We start from the raw sequence: 25,818 nt of genomic DNA on the forward strand, positions 1-25,818 counted from the left end.
AGTTTCCTTTTTAAAGCGACAGTAGTTCAAAGCATTGGCTAGGGGCTTTTCAATGTTCAAAGGCACTTGGATGCCTTGACTTGCAATCCTTACAACAACCCTGCAGAGCAGTTCAGTGTTATCTCGAGTTGCAGAATAGCGAGGCGCGATGCCGAGGCGGGCGCAGGGTGTCCCACCTAAGGAGTTCATGGTAGGGGGACCTCATGAGGCCAAACTCCGTCTTTTGCTCTTATTTCAGCTGTGTCTTGGCTCTGTGCTCGCAAGTGTTCTAGTGACTTTCAGGTAACGTGGAAAGCATGGTAATGATGTCTTGGTTCTGAAGAATGATATTTCCCCCAGTCTGACTTCGTTATCCTGGTGATGATTCAGCTAGATGTTGTACACGCTGACCATATTCCAGAAGGGGTTTGTTGTCTTGGCCTTGCTTTGGCTTACTGAGATCTGTCTTCTCCCTATAGGTGCTCATTCTAAAATGGATAATTGTAACGTTTGACTTCACTGATCAGAGGGAAAATATGAATGCTCTCTATGGTTTCTTCTTCCTCTTCTTACAATATGAGAAATTGGTAAGATAAAAAGGAATGTGTTATTTTGAAGGAACTCGCTTTTATTCTGACATTAACCCAAATCAAACAATAAAGAGTAGTTTCCGACCACACAACAGGACACCATGTGAAAAGTGGGGCCTTAAAAATACCTCTCCCATTTCCTTCCTTTTCCTGTCTTGTTGCTTCCCAATTGGCGCCGGTCGCAGCACCCCCCGGGTGCACCGCATGTTCAGGCAGGCAGGCAGGCAGGCAGGCAGCTATCGGATGTCGATCCCGCCCGTTCCTCCCTCCACCCCCCTCAAAGACAGCAACGCAGGCAGCTATCCGATGGAGGGGGGGAATCCTGTTCTGCATAGCTATCAATTCGGGTGTGATAGTCTTATGTTTGCATACTTATGGGAAAATAAAACTAATTTATTTTAGAGCTTGTATTTGTGTGTATTCATGGTATCATTTATAGACCCAGTAGATGGCAGTGTGGTGTGGAGAGTGTTTTTGGCAGCTCGTGAAAGGATAGAGGGTGGAACGCTGACGTTCAAAGGCACTATAAGCAATATATATATATATATCCACATTGTCCTAGCTACGTTTTCCCATAAAAGTATACACTCGAATACATTTGAATCAAATACATTTGGAACAAGTGATTGTTACATTTAAGGAACATTCTCTAGGCGATGAGATTGGGGGGAAATACAAAAACCCATTCGGATACATTTGGATACATTTAGAAAAGTACAGCATTTTGAGGGAAAATACGTTTGAGTTGAAAACTACATTCAGATCCATTCTTAAAGTCAATGAGAAAGATACAGCAAAAAAGATACAATTCGATACAGCGAAAAAGGATCCATTCCCCAAGGCACCGTTGACCTTCTTGTAGGGTGTGAAGGCAGAATACGATCTATTTGATATTGGTAGGGTCCTTCTCCTTCATTCCCCTCTCTGACCCTGTCTCTCTTACGACACAGGGACCATCCCAGAGTGTGGGCACAACTTCTGCCGGTCTGGCCTGATCCAGTGCAGCGGGGCAAAAAGGAGGCTGGCTTCCTGTTCTCAAGGCCGAGTTGGAGTCCAGAGAAGGAGCCTCGCCTGCAATCAGCAATTGGCTACCTTTGTCGAAGTAGCCAAGACTCTCAGTCTTCCAGAGGGAAAGGAGGAGTCTGTGAGAAGCACCAGGAGCCCCTGAAACTCTTTTGCAAGGAGGATGAAGCCCCCATCTGTGTGGTTTGGGGCAGATCCAAGAAGCACCAACACCACGAGGTGATTCCTCTGGAAGAGGCTGTCGAGGAATACAAGGTACCTTGAGGGGGAGAAATAGCTGTGTATTCTTCTTGGCAGGTTATCTTCTTAATTCTCAGATCCAAAGTAGGCATGGTATTCATTGGTGGTTGTTTATTACCTTAGAAGCAGCCAAGGGGAAGCCTGAGGGCTGCTGGGGTGGCTGGGAGGAGTGGGTCGAAGTCTTTCTCTCTGCCAGGGGGGCCAAGGGATCTTCCCTTGAAATACAGCAGCTTCATGGGACCATGGCAGGGAGAGAAAGGGTTAACCTCATCCACATCCCCCAGCAAGGTTGCTTTGTACATATTTAGAACACTACAAATGTGAATTGCACATGTCTCCTTTGGCTAGCAGGATGCCTCCTCAATACCCTGCCAAGCAGAGAGCAGCAAGGGGTCAGCTGCAAGGGGGTGGGGACTGGGGGCCAGTGTTCTAAGGAAAAAACGGCCCCTTTTCCCTTCTGGGGTACCTCAGAGCCCATATAGAGTCCTTTGGTAGCTTCTCTATCGGTAGGAGAAAATAACAGAGGCCAACCAGAGAATATTGAGAAGCAAAGCAGCTAGTAAGCCAGATCTTTATTAACTGGTGCTCACCCCCCCCACCCCCACGCAGGAGAGAGGAGGAGACCCCGAACCAAGTCCTTATATAGACATTTGAAATTGCCCACCCTGGAGCCCAAGACCACCCCTCCATACATCATACATACATCACAGAAGGGGCGGCCCCCCCAAGTATCTGTTGGAAGCAGATTTAGGAGTGGGGGTGGAAGCACCTACTGGTGGGGAGCACACTTCTTCTGGGGATGTTTCCTCCTCCTCCCACTTCTCGCTGGGGCCTCAAGATGAGAAGTCAGGCTGGAAGTCTCCTCGGAGAAGACAAAGGAGCAAGCATGGCTGCCTTTCCTCTTCTCCAGACCAGTTAGTTGGATGAGAAACCTTTCCCATCCCAGTTCTGCAGTGGTTTTCAAGCAGTGTGCTGTGGCAGCTGGGGTGCCTTGAATGATGGTCAGGGGTGCCGCGGGAGACACTGGCCTCTGTCCCTCTTTCCTTCCCTCCCTCCTCGGATGCCATCTCTGCCTCCCCAAGGCTTGCCTAGCTGTTCTCCCCCAGAGAATGGTGCCTCTGGGGCTGGCCAGGGGGTGTGGGCTGCCAGGAGCTGAGGCGGCCTCAGAGGAAGCAAGCCAACTGGTGAGGGGCCCTTGCTGTTGGGAATGGACAGGCAAGTCCCAGGCCCCTGGGGGGCAGCGGGGGCAGTTCAGAGACCAAGAGGAGGACTCCTAAGGAGAGGAGGCTGAGAGAGCACTCCGCAAGGGAGGCTGTTGGAGAAAGGGGGAGGGGAGGCAAGCTGGGCAAGCAAGGGGGGACCTAACTGGTCTCCTGAGCCCCACAGGGGTGCCGCAGAAAGAAGGGAGTTGGTCCAGGGAGCCATGGACCCCAAAAGGTTGAAAACCTCTGTACTTTTCTTTCCTCCAGTCAATTACTTTCCTATTATAGCAAGGCCACTGGACCCAAGAAGCCAGTAGAATATTCATCTCCTCTCTTTGTCACCGCCTGGAGATTTGGAGAAAAGAGAGAGGGGAAATTCTGGCCTATCAAGCAGACCTGGACAAGGAAAGCAAAGACCTCCTTGGAAGTGTCCCTATTCTTACTAATGAGGGAACAAGCACTTCAAGAAGCACGTCCGGACTGAGGAGGGATGGGGAAATCTGCCCATTTCAACTTCTCTCTCCTTTTTCCATATCAGTTTGTTATTTATTTATTATTCTGAAAATGAATCAAATGCTAGGGTGGCTACCTTCTCGTATAATTAGTTTGATATGTGCTTTACCCTCATAAATACATTTTTTGTGAACATTACCTGGCTGGGTCAACCTTGAGGTGTGAATTTCAAAAGATTGCTGTTTTGGTCTCCATATTTTCCCAAGAATTGCGAATTAGGTAAGTTCGCCTTTGAATGCAGCTAAATGGAGTTTCTTTCCCATTGTTGTTTATTATGTGAAAAGCAGTCAAGGAGAAGCCTGAGGACTTGTGAGCTGAGAGGGTGGAAGCAGTTCAATTCCAATCCTAATTCTCTTGCTGATGTTTTGAAGGCTGACCATCTTCCTCACTCCGACCTCCTCAGAACCGGAGAGGCTGAAGACTGTGGAGAAGTTGAGACAACTGCGCCAGTTCCTGGAAGAAGAAGAAGAAAAGTGTCTGCTGAATCATGTGGAAGAGGTGGAGAAGGGGATTGCAGGGAGAAGGGATGAGCAGCTGGCCAGACTCTGCAGGAAACTCTCCTCTCTTGAGAGGATCATCCAGGTGATGGAGGAAAAGGGTCAGCAGCCAGAGAGTGAACTGCTGCAGGTAAGACGGCAAAGGTAAACAGAGGCAGACGCCTGCAGATGGCTAGAAGCAGAGGGAGGGTGAAGAGCCCGCGCCAGGGAAAAACAAGGCTATGTTTGCTGGCACAGCTTCACCAAAGGCTAAAGGCAAGTCTGCAGATGGCCAGGAGCAGGGGGGCAAGCTGCAAAAGCCCACGCCGGTGGAAAACAAGGGTTTGCTTGCTGTAAAGACTGCTCCAACAGCCAAAGGCAGGTTTATTGTCAATTCAGGTGCCAGCTGCCATATTTCGAAGGACCGCCATCTCTTTATCTCCTTCACACCTCAAGAAGGTGAGATCCACCTGGTTGATGGAAGGACGTTGCAAATTGCAGGAGAAGGGACTGTGAAACTTGCAAGTCTGCACACTACCATCAGTAATGTACTTTTTGTTCCAGGAGCTGTGAGCAACTTGCTCAGTGTCCCACAGCTTACTGGGCGTGGTTTTCAGATTTCCTTCAAGAGGAACGTCTGTGTCATCAGTAAAGGCAAAGAGGACTATTTGCATGCAAAGTTTATGGATGGTTTGTTCCATATAACTTATGATGACACTGCTGTTGTATCTAATGTTGATTCTTGTTGTGTTGCACAAACTAACAAAGTTCTTCATGCAGGTTGCATTCACGATGCGCATCGAAGGTTTTGTCACCTCTCTTGGAAGGCACTGGCCAAGATGCCAGAGGTGGTTGAAGGTTTGAACATCAAACCCTGTAAATTTCACATGAAATGTGTATCTTGTGCAGAGAACAAGGTGAAGGTTGCTCCAAAAGGCAAGGAGTCTAGCAGGCAGGCTTCCAAACCCTACCAGCTAGTGCATGCAGACCTGGTTGGTCCACTTACGCCCTCTTTAGGGGGAGCAAGGTACTTCATGGTTCTAATTGATTCTTTTTCCAGGTACATTCATGTGTTTTTGCTCGAGCAGAAATCACAAGCGTTTCCGAAGTTTAAGGCATTCTGTGCTTGGTTGGAGAATGTGCATGGTAAACGTATTGCCTGTTTGTTTACTGATCGGGGTGGGGAGTTCACTTCTCAGCAGTTTGAAGCTTTCCTGACTGAGAAGGGAATCCAGCATGACATGTCAACGCCCAGATCGCCATGGATGAATGGGCTTGCGGAGCGAGCAAATCAAACATTGCTGCAAGGAATGAAAACCTTGTTGCATGATGCCAATCTCCCTGATAAGTTTTGGTGGGAAGCTTTGGGGAATTTGGTTTACACCTTTAACCGCAGATTGTCATCACCCATTGGCTGTACCCCCTATGAGAAGATGTTTGGCAAGAAACCCAACACCAAACACATGAGAATCTTTGGTTCTGACATGTGGGTACACTCCCCACAAACCAACAAGCTTGGGAAGCGTGGGGCACATGGTTTGTTCATGGGGTACGAAAAAGGTGCATACAGGGTATGGATGACTAACTCTAAGTCCATTAAGTTCACAAGGAGTGCTGAGTACAATCCTAAGTGGGGGGAAAATGTGGGAATTTTCCAGAGTTACCCAGAGGAGGATGAAGGTGATGTCAAGCAAGCAGCTAAAGCTGAGAAAGCTGCTGAGGATGATGATGATGAGGATGATTCTGATGATGATGATCAGAGTTCGGATTCCAGTTCAGTGGGCGGCGCTGCTGCTGGTGTCAGTGACAGTGATGACACAGCAGACTACAAGAGCGCAAAGGCCTCAGTCAGACCATCTGATGCGTCTGACAATGAACTGGAAGAACCACTGTTCACCATTGGTCATTTTTCTCCTAAGAAAGAGGAGATGAGTCCAGAAGACTTGCGTCTAGTACGCAGATCTGAAAGGGCGACCAAAGGCAGACCTCCAAAGAGATTTGCTGATGAGTTTGCTAAGACAGCAACTGCTGTTCTTAGTAGCTCAGAGAAGGTGTGGGAACCTTCAAGCTTCAAAGAGGTTCAGGAGTTAACCTCTAAAGATGCTGAGCCTTGGCTTAATGCCATGAAGGCTGAAGTTGATTCCTTGAACAGGAACCAAACTTGGGAACTGGTACCGGTAGTCCCAGGAATGAGACTGGTTGGCAGCAAATGGGTCTTCAAGGCCAAGACAGACCAGAATGGCAAGGTAGTCAGACACAAAGCCAGATTGGTTGCCAGAGGTTTTTCACAGGTACCAGGACAGGATTACCACGAGACCTACTCACCCACAGTCAAATATGAGAGCATTCGGCTGATGCTCAAGATCGCTGCGGAGGAGAAACTGCATGTTTCCCATCATGACATTAATACAGCTTTTTTGTACGGGATTTTGGGGGAGGAGCTGTTTATGCTTCCACCAGACGGGATGCAGATTCAGAAGGGAATGGTCTGTAAACTGCGGAAATCCTTATATGGTCTCAAGCAGAGTGCCAGGTGTTGGAACACAAAACTCACTGAGACATTGCTTTCTCTAGGTTTTCACCAGGGCAAAGCTGATCCATGTGTGTTTGTCAAGGAGGAGGGGCAAAACAAACTGTATTGTTTATGTTTTGTTGATGATCTTCTGATGTTTTGGAAGAATCAGGCTTTTTACCAAAGCACCCTAGCTCAACTGAAGGAGCACTTTGACATGCAGGATCTTGGTGAGGTATCCAACTATCTTTCTCTGCAGGTGGAGAGGGACCAAGCAGGTAATTTTCTGGTACACCAAACACAGAAAATTGCTGATGTATTAACCAGGTTGAATTTGGTTGATGCAAACCCAGCAGACACACCGATGGTGACAGGTTACCAGGTAGATAGTACTGCTGAAGCGTTTTCTGACACAACGCTGTACAGATGCATTCTAGGCAAGTTGAATTTCATTGCCAGATGTTCAATACCTGACATAGCTGTAAGCTGTAATCTGCTTAGCAGACATGCCAACAATCCTACGGTTCAGGATTGGAAAGCTCTGAAGTGCATAGCTCACTATTTGAAAGGGACTATGCACTACAGGCTGAGGTTCACCAGTCAGAAGACTGGAGGTCTTGAAATCTTTGCTGATGCAAGTTTTGGAAGTGACACCACGGATGGTACAAGCACTTCTGGAGTATGCTACTTGTACAACCACTGCCTGTTTGACTGGTTGTGCAAGAAGCAAACAACAGTGAGCCTAAGTTCCTGTGAAGCAGAACTCAATGCTCTGTCATTCTCACTCATGGATTGTGAATGGTTGATGCAACTGTTTAAGGACATCAGAGTGTCTGTGAAATGTCCTGTACAAGTGTATCAAGACAATAGATCGTGTTTGGCTTTGCTGAACTCCGAGAGTTGCAAGCAGAGAACCAAGTACTTGCAGATTAAACTACATCGTGCAAGAGAGTGTATTCAAAAAGGACTGATTCGGGTGTCCTACATGGCAGGAAATGAAATTCCTGCTGATCTGTTGTCTAAGGTTGTTAACAGAGAACAACTTAAGGTTTATGTACAAAGGTTGCAATTGGGTTGAACCACAGGTACTACAGGTTACACGGAAAGGGGGAGGATGTTAGGATATTTCCGTTCCACCTTAAAAGGGAGCAGGCTTTGTGAGTCACAGAGTCTGCGCATGTCCTATTCACAGGATGTTTATGTTTGCTGTTCCTTTCGATTTCTCAGTCGGTCAGAGACGCTGACTCAGAACGGTCATGTTTTTCTTTGTCCTGTTCAACGCTAAATAAAGTCTGTAAATATGCTCTTCTGCTCTTCTGCGGTGCAAGCTTTCTGGCTGTGATTTTCTGCTGATAAAGAGTGTGCACGAGCCTGAGATGGCAGTCTATTTCTGAGGCTTCGTGTCGCTAATTGCTGGATCTGCGTGACTACGGGAGATCGATGAACGTCCGGCAGCCGGCTTGGGGCCATGATGGACTATATCTCCCTGGCAGTATTCCCAACAGTGACTCCTCCCTCCTGCCCCGGAAACTCTCGCCCCTCCCTATACGGTGTGAGTAGGGACCTATGGAACACCGGATGTATCTTCATGCTGTCCGGCAACTTGAGTTTGAACGCCACTGGGTTCACCTGCTGTGTTACCTCAAAAGGCCCCAGCCGCCTTGGCTGAAACTTCTTGCACCCTCCCTTTAGGGGCAACCCTTGGGTTGACAACCACACCCGGTCTCCTACCCGTATGGCCTCCCCCTCCTGACGGTGCTTGTCCGCCTGCCTCTTGTAAACTTCCTTGGCCCGCTCCAAGTTCATCTTGAGTTGTTGGTGTAAGGCCTCCATTTCTTCTATAAACTGCTCGGCCGCGGGTACACTCCATGCTTCCTCCCCCCCTCCCCGGGAAGGCCCTGGGGTGACACCCATAATTGGCCATGAACGGGCTCATTCCCGTGGACACGTGTTCATCGTTATTGTACGCAAATTCAGCCAAAGCTAACTTCTCTACCCAATCGTTCTGTCTCTCGCTGACGTAGCAGCGTAGGTATTGCTGGAGTATACTGTTCGCTCTCTCTGCTTGTCCCTTGGTTTCTGGGTGTCTCACCGTCGAGAAGCTCACCTCGACCTGTAGCAGGCTCATGAGCTTCCTCCAGAACCAGGAAGTAAATTGTTTCCCGCGATCCGAGATTACCCTCGAGGGAGTCCCATGCAGTCTGAAAATGTGATCCACAAACAACCTGGCTGTCTCCTCTGCCGTCACTGTGTGTGAGCAAGCTATGAACTGGCACATTTTTGTCAGTAGATCGACTACTACCATGACTGCTGTCTTCCCCCTTGACGTGGGCAAATCTGTCATAAAATCAATGGACACCACCTCCCAGGGCCTTCCCGGTGTAGGTAAGGGTTCCAGTAACCCTGCGGGGGCAGCCCTCTCTCCCTTTGCCCTCTGGCATCGGTCGCAGCCCCGTACATATTCCCGTACATCTTCCCTCACCTTTGGCCACCAGAACTGCCTGGTAGCGAGCAACATGGTCTTGTGCTGTCCAAAGTGCCCCGCTGTTGGGTTGTCATGGAGCTGTTTAAGTACCTTCCCCCTCAAGGTCTCCCCCGGTACGTACAGTGCCCCCTTATAGTACAGTACCCCTTCCTTTTCCTCAAACCCTCCATGGTCTTCCCTTCCGTCCCGGAGTTCCCTGATTTTTGCTTGAGCGAACGTGTCGTCTCTTGTAAGCCCTGCCAGTTCTCGTTTCCCAACCAACGTTCCCCCACACACCCACCGGTCCTCGGGAAACACGTGTCGGGTCTCTGGTGCTCCCTCTCCCTCCAGGTATTCCGGTTTCCGGGAGAGAGCATCTGCTCTTACGTTTTCCTCTTCCGGCACGTATCTGATCTCGAAGGAAAACCTGGCAAACTCCTCGGCCCATCGAATCTGTCTCTGGTTGAGCACTCGCGCGGTCCGCCAGTATTCCAAGTTCTTGTGATCAGTACAAACCTGGATCTTGTGCCGCGCCCCTATCAACAGATGTCTCCATTGCCGAAACGCCGCGTAGATCGCAAGCAGTTCGCGGTCATACACTGTGTAGTTTTGCTCTAACTTGCTCAGCTTCCTTGAGAAAAAGGCACACGGCTTCCAGTCCTGCTTGGCCCTGGGCTGCAAAAGGACCGCTCCAACAGCTCAGTCGGATGCGTCCGTCTCCAGTCTCATGGGCTTCTCCAGATCAACGTGCAGGAGTTGATCTTCCGAAGCAAACGCCTTCTTCAGCCTTTCAAAGGATTGCTGGGCACTTTCTGTCCACGCGAACTTCTTTTTGCTACTGAGACAATCTGTTATGGGCGCTGTCAAGTGAGCGAAGTTCTTTATGAACTTCCCGTAGAAGTTGCTGAACCCTAAGAACCTCTGCACATCTTTCCGGGTTTTGGGGGCTTTCCATTCCAGCACTGCCTTCACCTTGCTTGGGTCCATAGCTAGGCCCTTGTCTCACAACTTGTACCCCAGAAACTCGACCTCCCGGGCGTGAAATTGGCATTTTTCCAGCTTGACCCACAACTGATGCTTCTGCAGTCTCTGTAGCACTTCCCTGACGTCTCTGACATGTTGCTTCTCATTGTCCGAATAGATTAAGACGTCATCCAAAAAGGCTACGCAATTCTTGTACAGCAGGGGCCCCAACACGTGGTGCATGAATCCTTGAAAACAGGCGGAGCCCGATTGTAATCCAAATGGCATGACTAAGTACTCGAAGGCCCCCAGGGGGGTGAACATGGTAGTTCTCCATTCGTCCCCCTCCCTTATCCTAATTAAATTGTATGCCCCCCTGACGTCCAGCTTGGTAAAAATCTTCCCCTGCCTCACCTGGGTTAAAATGTCATCAATCCTTGGCATTGGGAAGGTCACGGGTTCTGACACCAGGTTCAAGGCCCTATAATCTACGACCAACCTGGGCTGATTAGTCTCCTTTTTGTCCACAAAGAACACTGGACTGCCCCCCACCGCCTTTGATTCCCTTATGAACCCCCTCTTCAGGTTCTTGTCAATAAACTACCGCAACTCCTGCATCTCCCGGTCGGACATGGCATACAGCTTGCCCACCGGCAACTGAGCCCCTGGGAGCAGGTTGATTTGGCAGTCAAAGGGCCTGTGGGGAGGTAGTCTATCTGCCTCCCTCTCGCTGAAGACCTCCTTCAGGTCAGCATATTGTGGTGGCACCTCCCCTTTTTGTTCCACGGCCAGCCCAGCCACCCTGGCCACCGTCATTCTTGGGTTCTCCCCTCCCAGACAGTGTCCTAAGCAGTAAGCTGACCCAAAGGTGACTGACCGCTGATGACATGACACTACTGGATCATGCAGTGCCAGCCAGCTCATTCCCAGTATTATTGGGGGTCCTGCCAGTGTGGCCACGTGGAAGGCAATGGTCTCCGTGTGCCTGGAAACCCTCATTCGCATTGGCGGGGTCTGGTGTGTCACTTCCCCTCCCAGAAGTTCCCTGCCATCGATGGTTGTCACCTGCAAGGGAAAATCCAGAGGCAACAGGTGGAGTTGGTGCTCCAGAGCGAAGTCCCTGCTGAAGAAATTACACGAGCTGCCCGAATCCAGCAGTCCCTTAACTTTGACAGGGTGCCCATTCGGGAGTTCTAGCACCACTTCTATGGCTATAGCTGCCTTGGGGGGGTCAGGCTGGGGGACTTCTATTGGTTGCTGGCCTGGCTGCTGCCCCTGCTGGTTGGCAGCCAGGCGTTGTCGTTTCCCTGCGCCTGCCCTTCCTCCCCCCCCCTCGTCGTGGTCTGCAGCCCCCACCATCCCTTGCCAGGCTTTTCGTTGAGGGCAGACCTTAGCAAAATGTGCTGGTCGTTGACAGAGGAAACACTTCTTGGTAGTTTTCCACTCCTTTCCCTCCCTTTTATGACCTTCGGCATCAATTTCCATTGGCTCTGCCGCCTGGGAAGGCTCCCTCGGTATCTCAGGAATGCGGTAGTCATGGAAACGTTCCCCTCTCATTTCCCTCTTCTCCTGAGCCCGCGCTTCTTGGCGTACGCCTATCGCGAGCACAGCCTTTATGAGCTTGTCCATCGACCGTGGCCGGGGCGCTCGGGACAACTCGTCTTTCACTTCAGGGGACAGACCCGCCTCGAACAACATTTGTATCAGTTCAGAGTCCAGATCCCACCCGAGCCGGTGTACTAACATCACAAAACGCGACCAGTAGCTTCTTACGGACTGGCTTCCCTGTTTGCACCCCATCAGTTCCCACCGTGTCACGCTTTGCTCTGTTGGGAATCAAGCCTTTTTCAGGAGAAACTGGCCACTCTCTTTTTTATATATATAAAAAAGATATTTATTAAAGTTTCCAATTTTTTACAAACAAAAGAAAAAACAAACATAAAAATATTAAAAACACTTAAATTTCACAACTTATTTTCTTGTGACTTATTTCCCCGAACTCCTCATACCTCCCCTTCTTGTATACCCAGTTTGAATTGTTTATACAGCAAATCCTTATCTCAACATCTTAAATTATTGTAGTTTTAAATTCTTGCTTACAAAAAGAAAGTCGTTTTATCATAGTTACAGCTTGAAACCACTTAATTTCAATCCAGCAACATTCAACATTCCTTAATTTTACAATATTTTTGTAAATAGTCCTTAAATTTTTTCCAATCTTCTTCTGCCGACTCTTCTCCCTGGTCCCGGATTCTGCCAGTCATTTCTGCAAGTCCCATACCGTCAATCAGCTTCATCTGCCATTCTTCCAAAGTGGGTAGGTCTTGTGTCTTCCAATACTTTGCGATAAGTATTCTTGCTGCTGTTGTGGCGTACATAAAAAAAGTTCTATCCTTCTTTAGCACCAATTGGCCGACCATGCCCAGGAGAAAGGCCTTTGGTTTCTTGAGGAAGGTATATTTAAATACCTTTTTCAGTTCATTATAAATCATCTCCCAGAAAGCCTTAATCCTTGGGCACGTCCACCAAAGGTGAAAGAATGTACCTTCAGTTTCTTTACATTTCCAACATTTATTATCGGGCAAATGATAGATTTTTGCAAGCTTGACTGGGGTCATGTACCACCTATATATCATTTTCATAATATTTTCTCTCAAGGCATTACATGCCGTAAATTTCATTCCGGTGGTCCACAACTGTTCCCAGTCAGCAAACATAATATTATAACCAACATCTTGTGCCCATTTAATCATGACCGATTTAACCGTTTCATCCTGAGTATTCCATTTCAACAGCAAGTTATACATTTTTGACAAAATCTTAGCTTTAGGTTCTAACAGTTCTGTTTCCAATTTAGATTTTTCCACCTGGAAACCAATTCTTTTATCCTGGTTGTAAGCCTCCATTATCTGGTAATAATGGAGCCAATCTCTCACTTTGTTTTTTAGTTTCTCAAAACTCTGCAGTTTCAATTTATCTCCTTCTTGTTCCAAGATTTCCCAATATTTTGGCCATTTGACCTCCATATTGAGCTTTTTCTGGGCCTTTGCTTCCATCGGTGACAGCCACCTTGGGGTTTTATTTTCCAATAAATCCTTATATCTTATCCAGACATTAAACAATGCTCTTCTAACAATATGATTTTTAAATGCTTTATGAGCTTTAACCTTGTCGTACCACAAATATGCATGCCACCCAAAAACGTTATTAAAACCTTCTAAATCCAAAATATCTGTGTTCTCAAGAAGCAGCCATTCTTTCAGCCAGCAAAATGCCGCTGATTCATAATAGAGTTTAAGGTCTGGCAGGGCAAATACACCTCTGTCCTTTGCATCAGTTAATATTTTAAATTTTATTCTGGGCTTCTTGCCCTGCCAGACAAATCTAGAAATGTCTCTCTGCCACTTCTTGAAACAGTCTATTTTGTCCAAAATTTGCAATGATTGAAACAAAAATAACATTCTTGGCAATACATTCATCTTTATAACAGCAATTCGGCCTAACAAGGAAAGCTTCAAATTTGACCAAATTTCTAAATCTTTTTTAACTTCCTTCCAACATTTTTCATAGTTATCCTTAAACAAATTTCCATTTTTAGCTGTCATGTTAATCCCCAAGTATTTCACTTTCTTAACCACAGTCAAACCTGTTTCATTCTGAAACTTCTCTCTTTCTATTGTTGTTAATTTTTTCTCCAAAACCTTGGTTTTTAGTTTGTTCAAGAAACTGGCCACTCTCCAGGCACCCGGCTTGATCTCTGGTTGACCTCCCTGTCTGCATTCCCTGGCAGGATACAGGCTGAGGTCGCGATAGGCGATCCTTCTCAGCGTGAGAAGAATACACCCCCTCTTTCCTGCCCCCCCCCCCCCGGGCAGGGGAAAGAGATAGATAGAAATGTATTTACATGCCTTTATTTCTGTCTTTGCAGCGTTACAAAAATCATGACTGCTCTCTTCAAACTCCAACAGCCGAGAGAGACTGACTCCTCCTGTACTTCGCACTGTGAATAGACTGTCCCTCTGTTTCCCACGGAACAGTCCCAACATTCCCATTATGTTTTGCTTTCAAGCTACCAGCTCGCGGCCGCATTGCTTCTATATCGTAACATACTCCCCCATATGAATCAATGTGCGCTGCGAGCAACGCGTGATTCAGAGAAGAAAACAAACAGTTGTTATACATATAACACTCCCCTGTTGTTTCAGTTCCACCCTTGGAACTACCCGCCACTGGTTTCCCCAGTGTACCTCTCTGGTTGTCTGACTTCCAAGGAATGAGTGCATCCGCATTACCTTGGCTAGGGAATGTAGTGTTACACTTAGCAACTCCCTGTTGTGTCTTTGTCTCTGACTTAGACACAGCTTCAACCTGTCCTGCGTTGTCAACAATAGTAACACATGCTACAGCTGAGTTAGCAAACTCTTTTGAATACCTCTTGGGTGGTACACCCTTTGTAACTCTCTCAGACCTGCGTATGAGGTGCTGATCCTCTCTGCTCACTGGTTCAGTCTCAGGACTCTTTTGAGAACCAGTTCCAATAGTAAACAGTGGTTCATCCTTCACCTGTGAAGGTCTTTCCATTGTATGAGATTTCCTCTCAATGACTGTGTCAACTGAGCTCTTTGAGCTATCACTGTCACTCTGAGTACCACTGTAATCAGTAAAATCATCATCATCTGAATTGTCCTCAGTGGGAAATGTGTGAACAATTACTCTCTCCTGTTCAGGAGCACTCTCTAGAAATTTCGTGAGAATCACCTGACCAGATTCAGACAGAATCACTCTGTAGAGACCCTTTTCATAACCCACAAAAATGCCTCTAGCATTTTTTACTCCACCTGGAGCATCAGATTTCACATGAGACCCAAAAACCTTAAAATGGGTGTCAGGGGTTCAGGAGCAGAGGCAAGGGCAAGGGAGGAAACAGAGAGCGAGGGGGAGGAGGCAGAAGAAAAGATGAGTGATGACGACGACCCGAGATCTCCGAGTCTTTCCAGTGAATCAGAAGATTCACAGAAAGGAGCACCAGTGGCCAGGGCAAGGGGGGAGCCTAGGGGGACACCCCAGGAAGAAAGGGCCAGAGGGGGCTCAGAGGGGAGCAGTTGGAAATCGGGACCAGCGTCACCAACAGAGAGCAGGGGAGAGGAAGGGCGCCAGGTATCAAGCGCTGGCAGCTCACAACAGGAGGGAGGGCACGAGTCAGGAGTGGCCACACCTCCATCGGGGAGCGAAGAAACGGTCAGACGGAAAGTGGAAGGTTGGGCGCGCGCGCCAAGTTCAAATGCACAGGAAGGTGGCGCAGTAAGCAGCCCGGAAAGGGAGCCAGGTCCTAAAGCCCGACGCAAGGAGACAGGAGGGTCAGGGGGGTCAGCGTCAGAAGAATCCCGGAAGGAAGAGACCCCGGGGGGCAGAGGGACCCAGAGAAGAACAGTCAGGCGGAAAAGGTGGAGTAAGGCTAGGGTATTAAGTTGGTGTACAGGGGGCGGAGACTCAGACGGAGCTTCGCCGGTCTAACCCTTAAGACGTAGAGTTGCGCGCAGCAGCTTGAGAATGGAAACTGTAACTCAATAAAAGACTTTTACAAGTGACCGCTGGCTAGCGTGATCCTCTGTGAGCTAGGATCTGGAAGCAGCTCTGACAATGGGCAACAGAAGGTTTTCTATGGAACAGCTTCTCAAAAGGAGAACTTCCTAAACCTTTTGAAGCCTTTGTCAACCAAGAGTAACAATAACACATTAACGACTCCGCCCAATACTCATGTGGCAAATGTGAACTCAGCAATTGTGCCTTCATGCCATTTTGCAATTCTTTGTTCACTTGCACACAGACACTTCTGTTCCATGCTTCTGCAGAAACAGCAGTCTTGTGCCTTATCCCTTTCTTATCCAGGAACTCCTGAAAATCCTGTAAAAGAAAAACTGGCTTTTCATCTGTGAAAAGACAATCAATGTTAGCATTATGAACATTCTTCACCTTGTCACAAAACTCTTTAAACCTGTCTAAGGCTTCTTGTGGTTTCTGCAATATACCGTATTTTTTGCACCATAACACTCACTTTTTTCCTCCTAGAAAGTAAGGGGAAATGTCTGTGCGTGTTATGGAGTGAATGCCTGCGGGTGGCAGGGGGGATCTGCTGCAGTCATGAGCAGAGGATCCATGGTTCCACTTCCTTCCCTCCTCCGTGGTTACAAAGCATGGATCCACATGGATCCTCAGGATTTTTGCATTGGGCTACTCCAAACTCACTGTCAGATCACATGTCTGTGGCCACAGCATGAACTACAAAAATCATTTATCCACTATTTCGTTTAGAATATTTTTTTCCTTGTTTTCCTCCTCTAAAAACTATGTGCGTGTTATGGTCTGGTGTGTGTTATAGAGCGAAAAATACGGGTATATACCCACACATAATGAGAGAAATAATCCACACACACAAGATAATATATTGCATTGCCTCTAGATGGTGCTAGAGGACCAATCACATCAGCATACACTCGCTGAAAAGCTTTGGTTATTTGCGTTGTCTTCTGGACGTTTTTCGACACACCTGCGAGAGAAATCATGTTAGAATCAGATGCATTACAATTCATGCAATCACTTTGATCAAAAGTCAACAAATACAGTCCATCTTTCTCTCTGGCAGAAAGATACAGCTCTCCATCTTTGAAGATTTTGCAGCTTTCTCTATCATAGGACAAAGTCAGTCCTTTCTTTGTGATCTGCGAAACACTCAGCAGATTGAACTTTAAATCAGGAACCAAATACACATTGTTAATAGTCAAGTTTAGACTCTCAAGATACACAGTTCCAAACCCGGTCGCTTCCAGGTCCTGACCGTTGGCTTGTTTCACAGTGAAGCTTTGCTTCTTAAACGTTGAAAACAGTCCTTTGCGCGACGTCATGTGTTGCGTCGCTCCAGTGTCCAAAATAAAAGCGTTTTCCACTTCTGGTGTGGCTTTTAGTGACATCAAAGCCATAACTGGTTCCACTTGGGACGACTTTTGCCTGATGCTTCAGGCTTTGCAGAGCTCCCCTTAGCTCCTTTCTGTTGACGTGGCTTCTTACAATTCCACTGAAGATGCCCAGTCTGTCCACAATTGAAACAACGGACAACGTTCAAAGCAACAGCCTGTTCTTCACTAGCAATAGCAGTGGGGGTGTCAGAACTCCGAGCTTCTCTCCCCCTGTCTTTGACATCTATTGCAGCAAGGCGATCTCTCTCATTGAAAACCACGGCACAGATTCTCTCCGTCGTGAGATCTGCGGCAGGTAGAGAACCAAGCTGACTTGCAACCGTTTTATAAGTCCGATTAAGGCTGTTAATAATCATGAAGCAGAATATCTCTTTCTGTAGAGGGAAATTGCGTTCCGCCATCTGCTGGCGTAAGAATTTCATCTCTGTCAGATGCGCTTGTACATCTCCATCAGGCGCTAGCCTTAGATTGGTCAGCTTTTCAAAATGCAGCAACGCTGAAGAACCAGCATCTCTTTGATGTATTCTACGCAGCGTTTGCCAAATCTCACGCGCGTATTGCAAATTCTGAATATGCACGAGTTGAACATCTGAGATACACAGAATTATGGCCGTCCTGGCTCTCACATTCTGTTAATTCCAACCTGTCGTTGGTGCAGCAGGGATGGGGTTTTCAATCACCCCAAAAATCCTCTGATTCTGAAGCAGGGCTTTCATCTTTACAGACCATGAGGAATAATTGTCATTAGTCAGTGGAGGTGGGTAAGGTAAGCCTCCCCTCTTCTTGGCATCCATTTTGAATCCAAGCCTCAGCTCTCACTCTCGAGCCTGTAAAATCCAAGAGTCTATTGGCTGTTTACTGCCTCACACTTGGCAGCTAAACGCAAGCTGTTTTGAAAGTCCCTCCAAGAGCAGTGAGATAGACAAAACAAACGCTGTTTTCCCAGCCTCTCACAGTCCCAGCCCCTCTTCCGTTGTTGGTCAGTAACTTTCCACTGTACTGACGTTTCGTTGCTTAGCAACTGGACATTCCAGGCTTATCAAGACTCAGGTATGCGAAATATGTGGCTCTCTCACAGTGCTGGTTTCATCCAAAAGCAGACACTCAGTGAACCGAAGAATGCTTCAATTCGCGTTCACTCTCACAGCCATAAAATCAGCATACCTTAGGGGTTCCGTTGCTCAGCAAAAACACCTCCCCCAGTGCTCAGCCGCCCTTGTAGCTTCCATCCGCCCGCTACCATATCTTCTTTATCTCCTTGCAGAGGATGAAGTACGATCCACCAACCTCTCTTGTTGCTTTCATGGATCAAAACCATCGGCTCCTTGCTACCAGATGTTAGGAATCAAGCCTTTATCAGGAGAAACGGGCCACTCTCCAGGCACCCGGCTTGACCTCCCTGTCTGCATTCCCCGGCAGGATACAGGCTGAGGTCGCGATAGGCGAGCCTTCTCAGCGTGAGAAGAACACCCCCCCCTCTTTCCTGCCCCCCCGGGCAGGGGAAAGAGATAGACAGAAACGTATTTACATGCCTTTATTTCTGTCTTTGCAGCGTTACAAAAATCATTACTGCTCTCTTCAAACTCCAACAGCCAAGAGAGATTGACTCCTCCTGTACTTCCTGTACAGCTCATATTACACTCTGAGCTAATTCCGGTGCTTCGCACTGTGAATAGACTGTCCCTCTGTTTCCCACGGAACAGTCCCAACATTCCCATTATGTTTTGCTTTCAAGCTACCAGCTCGCGGCCACATTGCTTCTATATTGTAACATGGTCCACCTCGCTGGAGAACATCGCGTCCATTCCCTGAAGGAATTTCTTAAGGTCCTTCAAGGCATCATTTTGCGTCGCCATTAGGAGCCTGATCCATTCTCGCGCCCCATCCTACAGATGCCCCACAATGTAAGCCACCCTCTCCCCGTCATCAGCAAAGTCATTTTTCTGCAGCTCCAAAGCGTACTGCACTTCCGTTCGGAAAGCATTGTAGTCTTGGGGCTTTCCACCAAATTTGTGTACCAGCCCCGGTACCTTCCTTGCGATGGGGGTGGCTCTGACCTGTGCACCCTGAACCCGTCTTTCCTCCAGCTGCGCCATCAGGATAGCTACATGCGTCTCCAAGTCTCGGTTCCTCTCGACCAGATTCCGCACCGCAGCTGGTTGCTCCGTCTCTCCGTCTGTTCCTGTTTAGCTCATCGTGCTGCCTCTCCGGGGCTGTGCACAAGCAACGTCAGGGACTGACGGATTGCTGTAATGGTTCTAGGGGTTGCTCGTGCGTAAATCGGCGCCACATCTGGCTGGGTTGCCTGGGTGAACCCTTTCTATCTGGACAGCCACTCGCAAGTGGCTGTCTCAATCGCTGGCAGAATCCGTCAGTGGGCGTTTCTTGAACTTCTTCCAGCAAAGAAGCTCTTTGACGCCTAGTCTCCGCCTACTTTCCCTGCGCGGAAGCCTTCTGCGCAGGGAGGGTGTGGGCATCGGAGGACCCATGCTCTCCCCGCTGGTCCCCGGCGAGGAGTCTTGGAGCCACCTCGCTGATTCCCTCATCTGCCCCCCTTCTCCAATGGTGCTACGCTGATTTCCTTCCCCAGAAGATGTGCTGCTTCTCTCCCTCCCGGGACGCTCTCCGGAATCCCTCTGGAGCCCTCCCTCTCCCCCTGGCTCCGATGGCAGTTCCCTGACACCCCCATTCCGTTAACCGCACCAAGCAACAAGCTGTAAAATGCAAGTTTAAAACGCAAGCTTTCCTTTGCATCTCACAGAACTTTAAATGTAATTCGTGGGTTTTTTCACCTGTCCTCCAAACTTAGGTCGTTTTGCCATCCTTTAAATGGGAAATCAGTAGTCAAGCCATACTTTTTGGTAAAACGTTTGTCTGGATCCCGGAAGTCCTACCTGAGAAGAACAACGGGAGTGTCCGCTAGCGCCAGCCACTTCTCCTTCTGCAAGCATCGCCACCCGAATTCCCACCTGGGATGAGCCGTTTGGCGCACTAAACTGAGCTGCCGGAGAAAGACTGGGGCAGGCGGCAAGTGGGAGGGGAAAGTCGTGCGCTTCTGTCCCGTGAGAAAAGTGCTGGGCTCTGTCTCTCCAGTTGCGCTTCCTTGCTTCAGAGGTGGACTATAGCAGCTGGGCTGGGCTGCCACAAAGCCCATCAAGGCCACAGGCTGCTAGCATGACTCATCCCAGATTTCTCATCTGAGGGGAAAGGGTGCGCGGTCTTAAATGCTGGCCTTGGCAACTTGAAGCTAGTAGTAACTTAAACACACCGTGTAAGTACGATAGTTTTAAAGTAATGGTAAGTTTGGATACAACGTTTAAGTACAGAAATAATGAGTTTCAAATACACAGTGATATAGTACAAAGGTACATGAAATACCAGTGCACAACAATTGTTTTATACAAGTCTCAATAGCAGTCAAAAAGAGTCCATATTATATAAAATCAGAATAAAGAATAAAGAATAAAGGATCAAATGGGGCCAAAAAGGAGTATCGACATGCGTATGCACAGAGAAATGCAAGAAAACTTGGATGCAATTATCTAAGACGCATGTCGAAAAAGAAACATAAAAGAATTAAATGATACAGACTTCCAACAGATTTATAGTCATCAAAAAACCGAGCTGAAGAAGGCGTGTACTCCGAAACAGGGCCCTGTCCTGGTCACCACTACTGAGTCGTACATCTGATTCACACTCCGGATACTCCTTTTTGGCCCCATTTGATCCTTTATTCTTTTTTCTGATTTTATATAATATGGACTCTTTTTGACTGCTATTGAGACTTGTATAAAACAATTGTTATGCACTGGTATTTCATGTACCTTTGTACTATATCACTGTGTATTTGAAACTCATTATTTCTGTACTTAAACGTTGTATCCAAACTTACCATTACTTTAAAACTATCGTACTTACACGGTGTGTTTAATTTACTACTAGCTTCAAACTGTTATTCTTAGCAGAATATACACGTTTTTCTTTTCAACTCTTGAGTAGGAATTATTCCTTATATTGAAACTTTTGGCCAGAGTTCTTGATATATCCTTTTCAGTGCAGTTTCAACAAGAACTCCAATTTCTTTAACGGCCTTGGCAACTTGGCTGAGCTTCCTTGGGCCAGCTTAGCCTCCCTCACAGAGGGTTGTTCTGAAGACACACTCAGGAAAACACCTGAGGCATGAAGAAGAAGAACGAGGAGAGTGGGGTCTGGAAAGGGGGGTGGGGAGCGCTCCCACCCCAGCCGCTCCAGGATGGGAAGTGCGTCCCAGGGGAAGCGGGATTCAGGCGGAGGAGGACGTCGGGTTGGGTGGGGGTTGCCAGGAGCAGCACAATGTCCCTTGAACCCCCGGCTTCCACTCTCCAGGCAGGCGCCCAACATGGCCAGCTGGCACTCCAGCCTTGGCATGCAGATCCCGGGTTCAGCCCCAGATCTCTGGAGCGGAAAGGCTCTTGGGCGTGAATATGAAAGGCAGCATCTGTCAGAATAGGGCATACTGAGCCAGTACAGATGAACATGACTATTGGTTCGCTTCCTCGGCATCCCAGAACTGTGAAGGTTGCCTCAACTGTTGAGCAGCACAGCTAAGGAAGAAGGAGTGGGGTGTCTCCGGGGGGAGGCATAGCTCCCATTCCCTTCCAAACACACAGACAGGACAGTGTGGTGGCACCCAGGGAATAGTTGCAGCAGCCGGATGGCTGGCTGAAACACACACCATTGCACTCTTTTTGAATGGGATTCAATCTGAATCAGCCAGTTAGTGAACTTGGTGCTCCTGTGCAACAAAGCCACTACAAAATTGCTCTTCCCCACACACTTCCAGGTCCCTCCAGCGGGGCTTTTTGAGTGTGATGGTTTTTTCTCACTCCAGAGCAGTTTGTGTTTAAGCTGAAAGTCACCAGGAAAGCAAGGGAGGCTAAAAATTTTGCATTTGTTGCTATAACAAGGTTTTAATATCTCTAATAATGCCTATGTGGAAATGACTGGGAAAAGGGAAAAAAGGAAAATCAAGGTTTTTGACTCTTGGTTTCCTGGAAGAAGATCAAAAGACTCCCCTGGACTAGAAGAGACATCTCATTAACAACTGGAGAAATGCCAAAGAACTTTGGATATCTGCTTGGGAACTTTCTGATGCAGTATTAATTTAACAAGGAGCCAGGAGTGAAACCGAAAGTAGACTGACCAGCTAGCTGAATCCAATTATATTGCTATGGGGTGGGGGGAACCTCTAACATTTTACTTTTCGATACTTGTACTTCCAGGGTGAATTGAATGGGTGGAGGGGGGTGGAGGAGAGGCAGAAAGAAGAGCTAACTTGTCCGTGGCTAGGGGGCGCAATCTGGACTGTTCTGCCGGGGTGCAAGATCATCTAACTACTGCTCTGTGCCTCTGGACCAGGGGTGGATGGTGCTCATTGGGACTGGGAGGGTGGAAGGCAAGGAGGCCAACAGTAGGTGGCGCCAGAGCCAAGGAGTGGCAGAGCAAATGCGTTCTGTATCTGAGATGGAGTGGGAAGGGGCTGGCGGCCACCGCAGTCATCCCCTGTCTGCCCTCATGGAGCGGCCAGAATCCACTGGGCAAATGCTCATCTTGCCAGAGTCTGGGTCTTCTGCTGTTGCTCTCTCAGAAACCGTGCCCAGGTGGGATGTTTCGTTTTTCGTAGCTTGTTCCTTTTCTTTGTTCGGGTTCCTACGTCACACCAGCAGTTTAAATGGCAACACTCCTTTGCAAGATTGGCCACCTTTTTAATTGTTTGTTATGGAACATCAATAAAATGATAAGTTGCCCTTGGCAAAGGGTTGCATGACATCTGGCTGAAGACTTCTTGTGCTAAAAGTTGAAGCTATACTGGGGTATGTGTGTGTGTGTGTGTGTGTGTCCGTCTGTCCATGTGGCCGCTGTGTATTCAACATTCCACCCCCTCCAAAGAATCCTAAGAACCTTACTTTTCCTTTCACAGTGCTACGATTCCCAGCACCCTTAACAAACCATTGTTCCCAGGACTTTTTGGGTGTGGGTGGGAGGAGATGTGCTTTACATGTGTGGTGTGCAGGCATCTCCCAGCACATGTGTGTGGGCATTCAAGACTAACTCTTATGCTTTTCTTCCTTAGACCAGCTTGACGTTGAAAAAGAGGTTCTCTGCGTTGAGGAACACACGCCATTTCACAGTGAAGCAGAACACGGGCCGAATGGTCACTCTGTCATTGCATTTGGTGAAGTCAGACTGGCTTTGCAAAGGAGCTTGCCCCTGAAGCCAGTTGGTTGTCTGCCTCTGGCTGGCTGGCGGCTTGGCACCAGCAAAACACAAAGAGACAGCCCCATGCAACCTCACACCCAAAGATTTCTGCCCATGCTTCAGACATGCAGCCCTAAGAGCAGCTCTGACTCCCACTCTAGGCCCCTCTGCCCCAGTCTTCCTCCTGATGTAGGCTACGGGATCTGGGAAGTCTGATCCAGCTTTGAGGTGTGGTTCCATATGGCCGTTAGTACTGTTGTGCTTTTGCCAGAGAGCCACGTGGTAAGGAAGATCTCCAAGCACGCTTCCTAGGGGGTCCTCTTTAATCCTCAAATGTGCCCACAAAGGCATGATCCTGCACCCTCATGCCACAGCTGCCTCTGGAGTGACCCTCCCTCTGGTAAGAGGCATGCCTCACAGCTGAGAGCCTGGTTGTTTGTGTAGGCCAGAGGCTGGGAATCTTGTAGGCTCCCAGATATTGCCAGATCCAATGGCCTTCTGCCTCAGCCAGCATGGCCGACGGTCAGGGGTGATGGAATCCAACAACATCTAGAGGGCCAGACAATTCCCCATCCCTGGTCTAGTGAATTTGAGGCTCTTGGTTTCTCTCCCTCTGCCCCCTTTTGCCTGGAAAAGCACTTTGGCAGATTCCTTTGGAGGATTTGGGTGTGACAAGCTGTAGCAGCGGACTGAATAAAACAACTCTGAGAAGCTGAAACACCAGGCTGTTTTCTTTTCTAATAAAAATATTCACTGTGCAGTTCACAGGCACAAAACACAATGTTGATATTGTCCAGGAAATGGGTTTTCAGTTGGAGGGCATGGGTTGCGTGAGAGCATGTTGTGCGGGATAACCAGTCTCATATAACCAACATGCTTCAGTCTAATTAGTGCATGAAGGGGTTAACACCATAGAGTAAGCTGTCCTGCCATCTTAGCCATGTCTCTTCCCCTTACCTTGGGAGTGAGTTCTGATCTATTCTGGTATTCACTTCTTCAGTGTTTAATGTACCGTAGGTTTTTCCTGATTTTATGGTTTTATCTTTCTGTAAACGGCCTTGATGTTTCTTACCATCTGGTAGTGTATAAGTTTTATGAAATAAATAAATAATTTCAAATAAATAAATAAATAGGAAGTTGTAAAACCACAACCTCCGAAATGAAAGCTACTGTGCCTCCAGACGGATGTTTTTGCCTGGAGGGGGGCCGTATTCTGCAATGTGCTATCGATGCAATAATAGTGCAGCTTTCTAATGGACTGTCCACGCAAACATCATTCTGCTTTCTCAGTTGCTCTGCAATGCTTCGCCAGGGTTACCACATCATGGCCCCCTGGGGGTGCGCTCCTGTGTTGTAGCTCAGGAAAAGCAGGGCAAAATTCCTCTAGTATGGCTCACAGTGAGGGCTGCTGAGAGTTGGGAGAGATCTCGGAGGCCAAAGAGTTTGCTTTTCTGCTCAGTACAGGGGATCTTGCCAGCTCTTCACCCCTGACTGGTCGAAGATGCCCATCTCTCATCCATGCAGCTCCACAGCGTGCCTGGATGATGACTCAGATGGAGCTGGACACACCATTCCTGAAGGATGCAATAATCTTGCCATTGTGGTGGACCAACTACATGCCAACAGGATGTCGGACTGAATGGGCCTTGGCCTGACCCAGCAAGGCTCTTCAAATGCGCTTATGTTCCCCTGACTTTGGGGACGCCTTGCAGGAGTCTCACCCGTCTCATGGCTATTCTTCTAGTGTGGACCAGTTCGACAAGCTCTCCCCCGAAAGCAGGTGCACCATCCAGAACATGCTGGCACTGTACCTGAAGAAGAAAGCGAACACAGACCAGGAGGCAGGGACTTCTAGGGGAAGCGAGGCCTTCATGCGGGAAGCTTTGACTCCTCACGTGCTCCCTGGGATCATCTTCGACCCCACCACCCAGTCTTCTGCTGGTGTCACTCTTCCCCCTGGCCCAGAACAGGAGGCTCCTTCCCAGCACACAGAATGGCTTGCACGTGATCGATGGGCCTGTGCTCACTGTGACATAGGCAGGGCCGGATTTATGTATAGGCTAAGTAGGCTGAAGCCTAGGGCCTCTAGATCTAGGGGGCCTCGCCAGCCTGCCCGCTCCCCAGCACCGCAGACAGTCTTCCCTCTCCCCAAATTGCAAACCCAAGACTTCATGCAGGGCATTTCTCCCCCATTTCAAGGACATTTTGCTTCAAAAGGAAAGGTGGACTTGGAGAAGGCAAGCAAAATGAGAGGGAGATAGTGAAAGATACAGGAAATTGAATGCAGATTTCCAAAAAATAGCAAGGAGAGACAAGAGGGCCTTCTTAAACGAGCAATGCAAAGAAATAGAGGAAAACAACAGAATGGGAAGAACCAGAGATCTGTTCAAGAAAACTGGAGCTATGAAAGGAACATTTCATACAAAGAGTACCATAATAAAGGACAAAGGTGGAAAGGACCTAACAGAAGCAGAAGACGTCAAGAAGAGGTGGCAAGAATACACAGAGGAATTATACTAGAAAGATATGGATGTCTCATACACCCCAGGTAGTGTGGTTGCTGACCTTGAGCCTGACATCCTGGAGAGCAAAGTCAAATGGGCCTTAGAAAGCACTGCTAATAACAAGGCCAGTGGAAGTGATGA

At 48.1% G+C, this 25,818-nt stretch overlaps 1 long non-coding RNA gene and 1 pseudogene across 2 annotated transcripts in view; one reads left to right on the forward strand and one right to left on the reverse strand.

Moving 5' to 3' along the window:
- Nucleotides 1–25,818, reverse strand: part of LOC310697728 — a 984,178-nt gene that overhangs the window by 462,142 nt on the left and 496,218 nt on the right. The gene's annotated exons all lie outside the window — the stretch shown is intronic.
- Nucleotides 149–25,818, forward strand: part of LOC310697811 (inositol polyphosphate 5-phosphatase OCRL-like) — a 49,505-nt pseudogene continuing 23,835 nt past the window's right edge. Inside the window, exons 1-3 of the transcript in view lie at nucleotides 149–190; nucleotides 23,049–23,150; nucleotides 24,886–25,177. The product of the transcript in view is annotated as an inositol polyphosphate 5-phosphatase OCRL-like (transcript). The remainder of the gene's footprint in view (nucleotides 191–23,048; nucleotides 23,151–24,885; nucleotides 25,178–25,818) is intronic.

This window comes from Podarcis liolepis (genome assembly GCF_965112155.1).
Source record: "Podarcis liolepis genome assembly, chromosome: W".
In the NCBI taxonomy this organism is placed as follows: Eukaryota; Metazoa; Chordata; class Lepidosauria; order Squamata; family Lacertidae; genus Podarcis; species Podarcis liolepis.